This window comes from Protopterus annectens, chromosome 2.part0, assembly GCF_019279795.1.
Source record: "Protopterus annectens isolate FY-2018-M chromosome 2.part0, PAN1.0, whole genome shotgun sequence".
In the NCBI taxonomy this organism is placed as follows: domain Eukaryota; kingdom Metazoa; phylum Chordata; order Ceratodontiformes; family Protopteridae; genus Protopterus; species Protopterus annectens.
Window position 1 is genome coordinate 1,055,472,698 of NC_056728.1, and position 14,752 is coordinate 1,055,487,449.

A 14,752-nucleotide genomic window follows, 5' to 3' on the forward strand; every position below is an offset into this window, starting at 1 on the left:
TAAGTAAGGGCATGGGGGTCCAGGTCAAGGAAAAGTCATCGTGCCAGTTTATTCTGCCCTCATCAGAACCATCATTGAGTATAATGCCCCTTTGACTTGCATCTGAACAGATAGTTACAACTGGAATGTCCACAGAGATTCCTTGCCAAAATTAACCTATGCGGATCACCTTAAAATCCTATCTCTAAACTCAGTCTCTCACAGACTACTGAGAGGTGATCTATGCATGGTAATAAAGGCATCTACTCATCCCACTCTTACGGACCTTTTGCATGTTTGCAAAAAAAAAAAAAAACAACATCAGAACTACTAGATCTATGGATATGAATTTTGCTTGCTGCATTAATAGGACATGTTGGAGAGACAGATATATATGTTTCTCAGAGAATACTCTGTGTATGGAATTTGCTCTCCATCCATGTGAGGCTGAGTCCCTCCCTAACCCTATTCAAGTTTAACCATGATCAATGGATGGGAAATTGGAAATTCATCCTAGGTCTGGCTCTCATGTCTCTGATAGACAGAGGCAGGCAGTAAATAATTTCCAAACTAACATACTCCCTCTATAATCTATAGTAACAACATGACCCTGTCCCAATATAAATGCCCAGGATACAATAGACAAATGGACTCATTTGGGTTGCATGGCTAGGCTTACAAAGGCCCTAGTGGTCATTAGCCTAGTATACAACTATGAACCTATGAACTCAGCTGCAGCTGTTAGTGTAGGTTGCTTTCAAAGGTTTGGGTTGATTCTAACATGTTTTCACAGGTGCTGCATTGTCAGGTTCTGCCGCCATGGAAATAGGCATGCCTATCATCAGAGAACTGTCTGGAATGGATGATGATGATGGCTTGCCTTGTTTCAGCACCGTTAGGGGTCAGAGTGGTGGTAGAAGACATGAGTAGTGTGACAGCCATATCATTTCCCCCCTTTCATGGACTCGGTTCTTGTGCCTGTGCAACCCTCCCTTTTGTTCTGAGATGCAGCTGTAGGACAGCATGTGGTCAACACATAAGGACAGGGGGGCACCCTGTTCTTCTAATGCAGAGTCACTTCTGGTTACTGCCAACTCTGTTGAGAGTGAGGAGGCTGGTGGGGCTCTGCATAGTGCTGGCCAGCAATGCCATAGTCATGACACCCTTTCTGATCTGAATGTCTCTATGGTCAGTACATGGCCATTACACAGACAGAGAACAATGCAGTTATAGCAGAGCTGTTTGGGGTTGTATGCAATCTGCATGTTAACCTGTGCGATGGCCTAGCCCATTTATGCAGCATAATGGAAAACCAACAAAGGACGTCTGTATGTTGCAGGTGATGGAGAGGATAGAGAAGAGTGTCAGGAGTGATTTGTGACAGACGAGTACCAGTAAGAGTGAAAGGGAAGGTCTACAAGAGGGTAGTGAGACCAGCTATGTTATACGGGTTGGAGACAGTGTCATTGACAAAAAGGCAGGAGTCAGAGCTTGACGTGACAGAGTTGAAGATGTTAAGATCTGCACTGGATGTGACGAGGATGGACAGGATTAGGAATAAGTATATTAGAGGGTCAGCCCAGGTTGGAAGGTTTGGAGACAAGGCCAGAGAGGGAAGATTAGGTTGGTTTGGACATGTGCTGAGGAGGGATGCAGAATATATTGGGAAAAAGATGCTAAGGATGAAGCTGCCAGGTAACAGGAAAAGAGGAAGGCCTAAGATAAGGTTTATGGATGTGGTGAGAGAGGACATGCAGGTGGTTGGTGTGACAGAGCAAGATGCAGAGGACAGGTAGAAATGGAAATAATTGATCTGCTGTGGTGACCCCTAATGGGAGCAGCCGAAAGAAGAAGAAGATGTTGCAGGTGTCCATGTGTAGTCATCCTGCATGGCCACCAGTCTATTCATGGCCAATCCACATCTATTTCTGGTGAGGAATCCACCACAAGAAGGGGAGGACCTGTGCCTCTATCATACCTGCAGACACAATTTACACTGGGTGTGGGGTTACTTACTTCTAATTTGTTACAAGGTACCATATTGCATGCCACATGCTTGCCTGTGTTTTTCCATAGCTCTACCACCTCCATACTTTCATCTAATATTTAGGTCACTGCAGACACCATGGATGCAGAAGCAGATAGGGTGTTTATTGTGGAGGCCACCCATAGCATGTCATTGCATTTGCCTTTTTGGTGCACTCCCTCTTCTGAGCAGTCTGTGGATTGTGCCTGTGACCTTTACAGGAGAGGAGGTCACATGGATGGGGATGTATATGATCTTTGCATAGACCTCCTGTGGATGACTTAGACCTCTTCATCAGACTATGTTGGAACTGTGTGCATGCATACCCACACATGCCCATCAGTACCAGACATCTCTGCCCAGTTATAATGCCATGATGTCACCATCCCTTCATCAAAATGTTTTCTGGGTTCCCCACACTCACATACCCATGGACACAGAGACACAAAAGAAACAATTACTCCCACCCACACACCCACTAGCTGTTGTTGACATTTGTCACTGTGGTCCTTCCCACATGTGCATATTATGACAACTGTGCCCTATCCTCTGTATTCTGGTACCTGGATAACATGTGTCTCATATACACTGTGGCCAGTCTATGCATGATATAACACAGCCTGTTTCTATTATTGCATGCATCATTCTTACTGATGTATCTTGTGTTTAATCTAGCCCACTGACATATAAGTCACATGTGCCAGATGTGGAAATTGTGGACACTACCTAGGTGGCCTGCTGGCATTTTGTTTATTATACTGTGTGCATTGCAGATTACTTGGAAATGAATGAAATGGAACCACTTACAGCTGATATCCCATTGCCCCTGTTCTCCAGGTGGGTCCTTTATGGCATTGTGGGTGCAGTCAGTAGCTACCAATACCTCAGGAAAATGGGCCATGTTATAAAATGCCTGCATGATGTTGCTTATCTTTTATGTGGTATGTGGGAACCACATATGCTCCTCCACATGTTGTAGCATGGCACTGTGAATCTGATGGAGTACTCTTGAGGCAGATGCATAAGATGCATCCACCATGTCCCCATTGGTTGCTAGATGGTCCATATAACCAAAATTTGCAAAGCCAAAGAAACCATTGTGTCCACAGGGATGGGTACTCCACAAATCCCATAACCATGCATATAAGAATGACATATCTGGATAGGCTCTTGCATGGTGTCTCAATTCACATGTTATTGATGTACTATTGTTGGTCACGGAGATCAGGCTATGTTAGGTGCAAAACTCATCAGTGCCAAGTGTGATGATGTGCAGCTCTATGACTATTGGCTGGGAGAGCAGCCTCTTGCATCTGCATATCTACTAAAGCTGTGGCTACCCCCATACAGGATATTGCAGTCACCCTTACATAACTCCAGGATTTTAGTGTGATCAGCAGCTCTGGCAGTCACATCTTATGACACAAAATATTTATATTATAGAAACTTGCCACTCTGTGGTTTATCTTCATTTGCATTCACTATTACCCTACTTTTAATAATATTGCTCATTCACCTGTCATTATATAGTCATTTGCATAGTATGCTGGCCATGATAATTTACCACCTATAGTGGTATCACGTGATATGATTCTGAATTGCCCCTTCCCTACACATGATCATTGTTTGTGCACATTTGTCTATCATGATGCACTAAACATTTCTGAATCCCAGGGATTATGCATGAAAAATGATGCCTAGAAACATTAAAAATGATAAAAAAGTGAAAACGAAGGCAAGCATCTGGAATGCAATATGATACCTTGTAACAAATCAGAAGCAAGTAGCCACACCCAATTTAAATTCTGTGGCTGCAGATATGATAAAGGAGCAGTGTCAAGTTAAAACAAAGTTTGTAAGAAGTAGCAAGACATTTATCATTTGTGTGAGAAAGTGCTTTGCAATAAATTATTAATGTTGTGGAATCAAAAGTACAAATATTGTTTAGAAATATTGCACAAGCTAAATACAGAGACAAAAGATTAAAATGTTAGCTCTGTTACGCAATGCCTAACAGTAAAGCTCTAAGTGAATGCCAGAATAACTTTCAAGTCTGGACTGAGAAGTTATGGGGAAATTCCAAAGATTTTATGTTTAAATTCAACAGAGTAGAATGTTTAAGTCTGCAAACAAAATGTTTTGTGTAAATTGCAAACTAAGTCTGTGTGCCTATTGTCCTCAGTATCTGAACTCAAAAGCTGATGTACTACAGGGAGATGACAAGCATTTGTATACAGGAAATTACAAACATTTGATAAAACAACTGGAGCAAGTACCTGTGGTAGAGCATCAGCTGGATGCATTTAGTAAGGAACTGTCAAAAACAGCAGTTAAGTCTTCAGTGCATCAGTCCACAGCTACAACTGTGATTGGTGCTTCTCTATCACATTCTGAAACCACGGGTGAACTTTATCCTGATCCAGCACAGCCTGGCTCCCATGATGCCACTGAAAAATGTGACAATGGAAGAGTAACTTATGAATAAGACTCTAGGGGAGTCCAACCTTTTCGCTTGCAGGGGCCGCATTGAGTCAACAGAAATTGTCTTGGGGCCGCATGTAAAATATATCATATAGTTAGCTGTTACGCTGTCGCGGGTGACCAAAGTCGACCCCCTGGCTATATTGTAGGTGAATCTGAATGATGAATAAATGTAATAAATGCCTAATATTTGCCCTAAAATTCAAATTCTCATTCTAATTTGTAATATAACAGTTAACTCTAACATCTTAGTTTAACATCTTAGTTTATTTGTAAAAAAAAAAAAATTAATAGGTACAACCCCTTCAATTTGTATGAGATCATGCCTCTGATTTTGCTGGTTTCTTAAAGATGTCCATGTTTTCCATCATGTCCTTAATGTCCATATCTCATCCAAAGTGCTCATGTATTCTTCTGTTTCCAATTCTATTGCAGTAGGTATGTCGCCACATTTCTAGCTTTGGAATCTGTCCCTGAAATTATTCAAGACATGACTACATCTGGCACTGGTAAGAATTGTTGCTTTTGCACTGCTGTCTGGTGAGGCTGGTCTGAAGATGAAAGAAGGTTCATCAGTGGTATTCTCAAACTGAGCACCCCTTTGGAAAGGCACATTTCTAGCTTTGGAATCTGTCCCTGAAATTATTCAAGACATGACTACATCTGGCACTGGCAAGATTTGTTGCTTTTGCACTGCTGTCTGGTGAGGCTGGTCTGAAGATGAAAGATGGTTCATCAGTGGTATTCTCAAACTGAGCACCCCTTTGGAAAGGCACATTTCTAGCTTTGGAATCTGTCCCTGAAATTATTCAAGACACGACTACATGTGGCACTGGCAAGATTTGTTGCTTTTGCACTGCTGTCTGGTGAGGCTGGTCTGAAGATGAAAGAAGGTTCATCAGTGGTATTCTCAAACTGAGCACCCCTTTGGAAAGGCACATTTCTAGCTTTGGAATCTGTCCCTGAAATTATTCAAGACATGACTACATCTGGCACTGGCAAGATTTTTTGCTTTTGCACTGCTGTCTGGTGAGGCTGGTCTGAAGATGAAAGAAGGTGCATTGACTTTAACAATTGCTTGTTGTAGCCATCTGTGTGGTTATACAAATCTAACGTCAACAGTATAAATTAGAGCTGTATTCCCAATCAATGCACTTTTTTTCTAGTTTAGATACTGCTGAAAATCAAACAGAAAAATGGCTGTGATTGGTACAGAAGCATTTGGTGTATTTGCATTGCATGCATTTAGTACCATGACTTCATAACAAAGGACTGCAAGCCTTTATTGATATATTAAAATATGTATGTTCTTGAAAATGCCCCTAGAAGCCCACAATGTAAGCCTGAAGCTGTGACCTAGCCTCTTTAGTCTCTGGGTTGTCACTGAAATAGATTTTTCTGAGTCAGTCTGCTAGCTTGGTCAGCAAAATAGTCCTGATAAAAGCAACATTCCATTAAGAGCATGCTAAAAATGGGTATAAGAATCGGACTCTGCTGTATTAACTCATTCATATCTCACTGGTTTAACTTTTAAACTGCACTGCTAGCCACTTTGCATTCTAATTGTTAGTTCTCATAGCAGGTGTACTTGGACATTTTGTTGTGATGGGGAAAGAGTGATCCATAAAAAATGCAACTTTGACTACTGATGTAATGTTGGAAATTGAGAGGAATGCTTAGCTGCCTTAGCATAAAGCTTCTCCCAAGCTGACATGCTGTAGAAGTCTGAAATAAACACAAAGAAGAATACACCAGGTAAAGATTCTGCCAGCACTAGCACATGTTAAGGCTAGGGTTTTTATTTCAGTAATAGAAATGTTACTATGTCCACAGGCCTTGCTAACATCAAAGCATCCCAACAGAGATATAATCATATCCTCCCTATCCGATATAAAGAGGTACACTTCTACTGTTGAATTCAATTTGGTAAGTCAAAGACCATGGGTAATATTTTTATAGATCTAATAAATGCATTCATATCATTTGGCAAAATCCACTACTAGAAAAACTACAAGCACTGAATCCAAAACAAAGAAAGCCACAAACATTGAAAACTTTAGCAAAAAAATATTTCAATGAGAGGGCACAGCACACCTGTACATCACAATGCTTGTTATAACCTTCCCCATAACATACTACATACATGGTCACATAGCAAATATGAAAGGGCTAATATCCTTGAAAAACAAGACTCATCTCTGCAGAACATTTGTAGAACTTTGCAGTAACATAAATATGTTAAAAGTAAACATGCACAGAACATAAACATTTTTTTAAAAAAGCAAATCATATTTTAAATTAAAAACATAAAGGTAGACCAATGCTCCTATTTGCCTGCTACTGAGGGCTACTCTTACCACAGTGGAAGCAACAAACCCACATTCTTCGGCCCTTGATATGTTGAGACCAAGCAAACATTCACTTGCATGGCAAAAACAGGTTGGCTGCAGCCAACCCCCAAAAAAAAAAGAATTGGTAAGCTATTCCCCACTCTCACTTGTTTCATCTACCATACCTAGCAGATTCTACCACATGAGCTGCTACTCAAACTTAGGTTGCCTGAATCATAGTCAAGACTTCATCCCTCTGTGACACACAGCTGGGCTATTGATACCAAATCTTAACTTCATTAGTGATAATAGCACCCAAACAGAGTTGCCAATAATTCTGACTAAACAGGACTTATGCCCACTTAAACAACAATGCATTCTATTAAACTAAGCAAAAGCAGCGTTTTTTTCATTTTCTTCCCCGATCACCTGCAGACCATTTGGAATCTCACCATAATCATGACCATTTGTTCATCAAAGGGGACAACAAGTAGAAGTACTACTGTCTTTCAAGTATCCATTAACAGAGCCACACAGTGTGTGTGTGTGTGTGTGTGTGTGTGTGTGTGTGTGTGTGTGTGTGTGTGTGTGTGTGTGAGTGTTTATATGTAATGAAATATGGGCATCACCGAGCAAACATCAGCTTTACTCTTTGTGGAGCCACCAGAAAAAGGGAAGTTTTCCTTCTGGTAACAATGAGATTGAGAATACTTAATGCACTCTGCATGCCCTTCTACATCAGTATGGTCTCACAAACTCTAGACTTCTGATACCTACAAGGGAGTGTGCTCTCTGTTAAATAATAAAAAGGAAACAAAATTAGCAAACTATACTATGCTTTCTCTTAAAATTTGTTAACACTATATCTATTATGTGCCTATGGTTAATAAAAATTTGCCATTAGGAACTTCAAAACTGGTCAGTTAGTATACACTCACTGCAGTAGACCGAGAAAGAAATCAGTCCAGTGTCAAGACTGCCCATAATTGTAATTTTATAATGAAACTTCGGTATAATTAGTTTCTTTAGTATGCAACAGTCTCATGACTAGCTATTTACAGTCATAAAGGTAAGTTTATGGAAACAAATGTGTACTTATAAATAATGTTTGTAGGTGCAGAGTAATTTCTCCTCTCTAATAAAAGGAGGATGCCACATACCATGTATGTGATACAGTATATCTTTGAAAGTATAACTTATTAATACCTGCTGAAAGTCAGTTAATTAGGTGTTATACACCTAACTGCCACTGGACTCTATAGTAATTACCTACAACTCAAAGCAGATAGAGAAAATAAGTGTGAGAAAATATTTCCAACTAAATAAGGAAGGTAGTTTCTTTTTTTTTTTCATTTCTTCTTCAGTCAAAGATATTTTTCAAATGTAATGAACTTAATTGCAATATTCATTTTTAACTGTGACACTGGATTGTGCAAAAGCAGTACCACATTTAAGTTACAGCATAACCAAAGGATTGTGTGTGGCTTGCCTTTTAAGTGCGGTAGGCTTGAATACAGGGTCGCCACCTTTGCATCCTTCCATTTTGGGACAAATAAGCCGCACCCCATCCATAATGATAGCACACCCCTTGCCTTAGGATAGCCATGCCCTTCTAGCAAGCCACACCGAGTAGCTCCAGTTTTTAAATGCTATATTCAATGATTGCATGAGCAGTATTAGATGCTATGGATCCTTAGGCAAAGTATCCCATTGCATCCCCCACCCTCACTTTCTACTGTCACCCTGCCATATGCCCCCATGCTCTCATGTTTTCCTTCCTTCCTTGTCTCCTTATACTATGCAGAGAACTTTTATTATGTTTTCTCACACTTTTTCTTACCCGTCACCTTTTTCTACGCCTTTGCAGCACATCCTAACTGACCAAGACTATATTGCAATAACTGAATGAAAATAATCATGAAAAATTAAAGAAACTGAGGGTTTTTTCTTTCACAGAATAGTGTATGTCCAAGGCTGATGATACAGTAGTTACCACAAGAGTGAGTTGCAGTGCTCCATAAACTAAGAATAAAATGCTAGTGAGTACACAAGTCATATCTGGGATGACTACCTTCCTCCCAAAACCACAAACAAGATAGTGATTGTCAGTGTAGCCATATGGTGTTAAATAGGGATGAAAATGAAAGGACAGCTAAACATATCTACATGCTTTAAGCTGCTGCTATAATGCATCTCCACAGCATGCCTCCTCATCTCTAACTCCAAAAGAAAGACCCTTCTGTGTAACTCTCTGAAGTCAAACTAGGATGCAAGTTAAAGTACAAATAAGTTGAAAATATGTTGTTTTGCTCTGTTGTTGTCAGATGTACATATGCAGAACCAAAAACTGGTATCCTTGAGCCCAACGGAAAATTATATTCACCAAAGTCCAAGGGTTGAATTAAACGCAACTTTTATTGACTTAGAACAAAAGCGTTTTCGCCACTGATCCTTCAGTAGCTTTCTCAGTATCACAATTTAAAAAATGCGCCAAATACTGGAGACTCTTAAATAACAAGTGTATAACGTAATTACATCATAATTTAGTTACTCCAGAATGGCACGTAAGAATTAAAAATATATATTAGTAAATATATAAGTAAATAATAACCAATCCACCATAAAAATATATATCTTCATTTAAAAATCAAATGGACATTAAAAGACTAAAGAAATTCTACATTATCAAGTCAAGAAACATTAAACATTAAATTTAAAAAATGATGTACCCTTATACAAAGTGTCTTACCAAACAAAACGGATCATACCATTAAATAGATCTAAATTTAGTTTTACATGCCTGAAACAGGTAATCATATGAACAATAAAAGATGTTCCTTTTTCATTTTAAAATTTGTTCAATTTAAAACATATGTGTACCTATTAGGACAAAAACGCATACATGTATAGTAAAAACAGTACAATAAAACTACACAAAACAATGAAACCACATAAAGTGGTAAAAAATAGAATGAAAAATACTAAATGACGAAGGATGAACATAACTATATAGTTATCTTAAATAACTTTTAAGTTTTAAGATACATGAGATGTTACAATTTTCATTAAGTCCAGGGTAGGAAAAAGCATTAAGTCTAAATTGCCATTCAATTTCACTATTTTCTAATAATAGAGAAGTAGGACCACCCCTAATACTGGGATTGGTTATTATTTACTTATATATTTACTAATATATATTTATAATTCTTACGTGCCATTCTGGAGTAACTAAATTATGATGTAATTACGTTATACACTTGTTATTTAAGAGTCTCCAGTATTTGGCGCGTTTTTTAAATTGTGATTCTGAGGAAGCTACTGAAGGATCAGTGGCGAAAACGTTTTTGTTCTAAGTCAATAAAAGTTGCGTTTAATTCAACCCTTGGACTTTGGTGAATATAATTTTCTGTTGGGCTCAAGGATACCAGTTTTTGGTTCTTCGTTTGTTTCTTGCTTTTTTTTGGATTTGAGTTTTTTTAGATGTACATATGCAGCATGCCTACTTTCCCCTAGCCCCAGAAGATAGCCACCTGTACCCACATCTGATTTCAATTCTGAAAAAAATGACACAGCGATTCTTTCCAATTTGTTGCTCCAACAGAGTAACTTGGCCCCAGGAAAGCTACACTGACATTCTGTCGATAGCCATGAGGTGTGATTTTGAAGAAAGTTAAAGAAATAATGACCACACTCTTTCCACAAAAACACAAGCTATAGCAATCTCTGTGCTCACTTCAGAGTGGGGTCAGTTTTAGACTAGTTGGGGCCTACAGCTGAGGACCTTACTAAGCCACTTATACAGCATGGGATGCTCTGCAGTTCTATTTGTTTTGCAATGCATTTCATGCCTTATTTATTCAATACCCAGGAGACTTATGTATACTTCCATAAATATTATTTTTACAGACACACAAACACGCACACACACACACGCGCACGCACACACACACACACACACACACACACACACACACACACACACACACACACACACACACACACACACACACACACACAAAATATGTTTAGTACAGGGAAAATAGAGCAGCATCAATTCATCTCTGGCATGCCTTTGGAGAAAATGAGAGCATCTGAATAAAACCCACACAGAGGCAAGGAGGACATGCAGACTCCAGACAGATGGAGCCACGGCCAAGAACTCACACAAGGAAAAAAGAGCTGTGCAATAGTAACTATGTGCTGCTGTATCAGTGATGTGATCCTTTCCCACACATCCTGCCCAGACCACCAAACATAGTCCATTATTGGGTGCAATGTGATGGAATGTTGAAGAAATTATGACCAACTTGTTTCTCTTACATACATTTATATAAACGTCACCCCACATGACACACAAGCATAAAACACAGCAATGATTGTTTTTACAGTACATTTGAATGCAGATAGGAAATAAGTGAAGTAGCAAACATTTTAGGAAACATACTTCAGAAATATGTTTGCTTTTTCATTCAAGTACCTTTCGGGTACTCGCCATAACTGGACTTCCTGACAGAGACCCTAATTTCCTGACTGTCAGGAAAATTTCCTGACATGTGGCAACCATAGTTGAACAGGACAAAGGAGTCCACAAAGCTAATGCTACAGCAGGTGGGACTCACAACAGAGTGACATCAGCTGTCTACATGTTGACAAGATAAGTACTCTATGGTTGTGAGTCATGTGACTGGGAGGGGTTCAGGACTTATTACTACCACTGGCTTGATTTTTAAATTAGGTGTGTGTGTGTGTGTGTGTGTGTGTGTGTGTGTGTGTGTGTGTGTGTGTGTGTGTGTGTGTGTGTGTGTGTGTGTGTGCCCCTTGTTAATGTTAATGACTCTGTACCTTAGCAGGACACATTTGCTAAAACGTCTGTTCACTGCAGATCTGACATAGTCCAGCTTTGTTAATAACATGCTCATAAAATTAATTTTCCTTTAAAAAATTACATTTGTTTCTATTATCTCAGACCCCTGCACTACGTTAGCCAGCATAGGGCTTTTGTTACACTACTTAAATGGTCTATTGTATCTTTATCTATCATGGAAGTCAGAGTGAATGCTTAGGTGTTTTTCGAGTACTGGGTCCACTGCCTTTTGCCAGATGGCTGACATAGATGTCTCTCCAAAATCAAGACACTTACACTTGAACAACCCTTATGTTGATTAGTCACAAGAAATTATTGTAGGATGTTTCCATTTCCATCTCTAGCTACACATAAAATAATGCAGAATCATTATTTGTAAAGTATGTTCCTCTGATAAAGCAGTAAAACTGTCCTTTTTCCAAACCAGTTAACACTACAGAGACCTGCTTCATCTTCATTACTATTAGCTGTCTGGGCATGCCTCACTCACACAACTCTCCACTCTCCATTCAGTGAAGTTCTAGCTCTGCCTTAGACCAAATAGCTGAGAGCAGTGCACTACCTTTATTAAATATGATTCTTTTGGAATCTTGGCCTTTACAGTCTTCAGTGCTCCTAGTTCTTTGGATTTGCATCTGCCTGCAGCCACGACATGATTTTGGTTGTGGCCTTACCATTACTATTTGAAGAAAACTAATGAGCTATCTTAATAGAATAAATATTTAATTTAATTTTTTCCATACCACTGTCTGCCAAATAATGCTGGACCATCTCTGTTCAATACACACAGATATGGTTTCTGAAATTTTAGCAGAACAACTCACTGGCATATGAAGTTTTCTTTTAGATGTCACTTACTTTCATAATTCTGTGCATTTTTCTCAGCTATTTTAGTACCCTCTGCCAGTATATACCACATGCCACACCTCACTGCCTCCTTTAGTTTCCACAAAAAGGTGGAGAGGAGACAGGGACGTCCCAGTAACACTAGCATCCTGATGGAAGAGAAGGCTTTTCTTCTTTGGCCCAGCTTTTGGCTCACACTACTCATGCATATGTGGAGTAATGTCAATGAGGTTCATGTCACACACACTACCAGGTGCACACCCACACCAGCAGTCCACTTGCTCTTCCTCTTCACATGCTCTACATATATTTCCTAGCCTACACTGGAGGTGCAGTTAGGCTGAATAACCACCCTGTCCAGTATGGGTCAGCTGGTATTTAGATGTTTATTCCAATCCCCCCAAGCTGGTTGCTCCAATGAACAGTTTTTTTTATTTGAAAATGGGTCTCCTAGTTGATAGTACTGGCTCCACGTCTCCACCATGGAGTCTGCTCTAACCTTTATATTTTTAAGTGTATTATTGCTCTTCGGTGTTATCTTTTTGTACATTTTCATATATTAGTAAAAGAACTTATAGCCAGTTCTGTTTTCTTAGCTCCATACTTCATTCCACCCTGACATCTCTAGGGTAGTTAATATAATTTTTCAGAGATCAGATTTATTAACCTGAACAACAACTGTACAAGTTTCATCAGCTTGCTGTTGACTGCTCAATTCCTGGTATACATGTGATAGACATCGAGTTTAAAAAATATTTTTCGCAGGGGTCAATCACCGTTATGCCCACTAAAATACAGGCTCTGACACCACATTCAGAACTAGAAATATGATGCCTTATAGCTTGCACAAACTTGGAGGATGTATATTTACAGACACAGTTTAATTGTTTTAGTGTCTCTCACTGAATACTTAGGCAAGAGTTCAGGTGTTAACATATGAGCAATAAGCAGCTGAACAGCTGACTAAGTCAGAAATAACAACATTGTGGCTATCATTTGCCACATCACATGACTACAACTACATTTAATCAGTCTTTTATAAGTTTGGCAATAATGCTTGCATGTGGAATAGTGAAGAATAATGCCAAAGGTCTTGTCCAGGTACAGATATGCTGTATGTACTGTGCAACCGCTATCCACTGCTTCATGACTTTTTCATTGTTTCTGAGTCAGCATAGTGATCTATATTTATCATTCGACAGTGTAGTCCTACTCTTACAGAATAAACAGATAACCTTTCTTTTAACCTTCTACTGACAGGATCAAAAAGCCAGTTTTCCTGTACTGCTTGCCATAATAAACCAAACAGCAAAAGCAGCCACTTCAGATTGTAAACCAAGTAAATCCAAAAACCAAAACGATGAGGACAGCAAAACAGTTACAAGTTTAGCTTTTATTGCAAAACCATTTAAAGTATGAGCACTTTCATCTAACTTATTGTAGACATCTTCAGAAAGAAAGAAAAAGACCTAAAAAGGCTGTAACATCATGAGAACACTCTAAAACAGCCCTTTTATATCAAACTGGAAGTATGTAATAAACAGGAAGTATGTAACAATGTATTAAAAAAGGCCGCTAAAATTCTTAAAGTGACCTGCGCAATTTAAAAGTAACTTGTGCTGTTAAAAAACAATAGTGCAAACCACTGTCAACAAGTCAAGCAAACAATATTAAAATATCCAGTTTGAAAGTAGAAAATAGCATTCCACCACTGAATACTCTAAATAAATAGGGTGCAGAAAAAATAACAGTAAAATTAACTTGAAAATATGCAGTCAAAGCTCAAAGTTTAGAAGCCTTATATTTCAGTTCACTAGTAATGGATACTGCTTCATTTAAACCCGGTACACTAGTAGCATCCAAATGTAACTGCCAACATAATTTTTTGTGCAATAATAAATTCTGCCAGACCCCTTTGTTATTTTCATCTGTAATCCTTTCAAGAATGGAAAATTTAAACATAGAAAAATGTTCACAGCTTATTGCATGCTTTGCTAAGTCACTTTTGTTGCCTCTTTTTCAGTGCTGTACAAATGCTGATAAATATGTTTATTAAGTTAATTTTTGGTCTTAACTATATAAAAGGCTGTGCATAACTGTCACCGGGCAAGGTAAACAACTTTAGATGTATAGCAAAAATATTTGCCCCTAGTAAGCCATCTTCTGACAGTGTTCCACAGTGTACCACTGCAGTTATTTTCTATATACATACATACATTGTTTGCA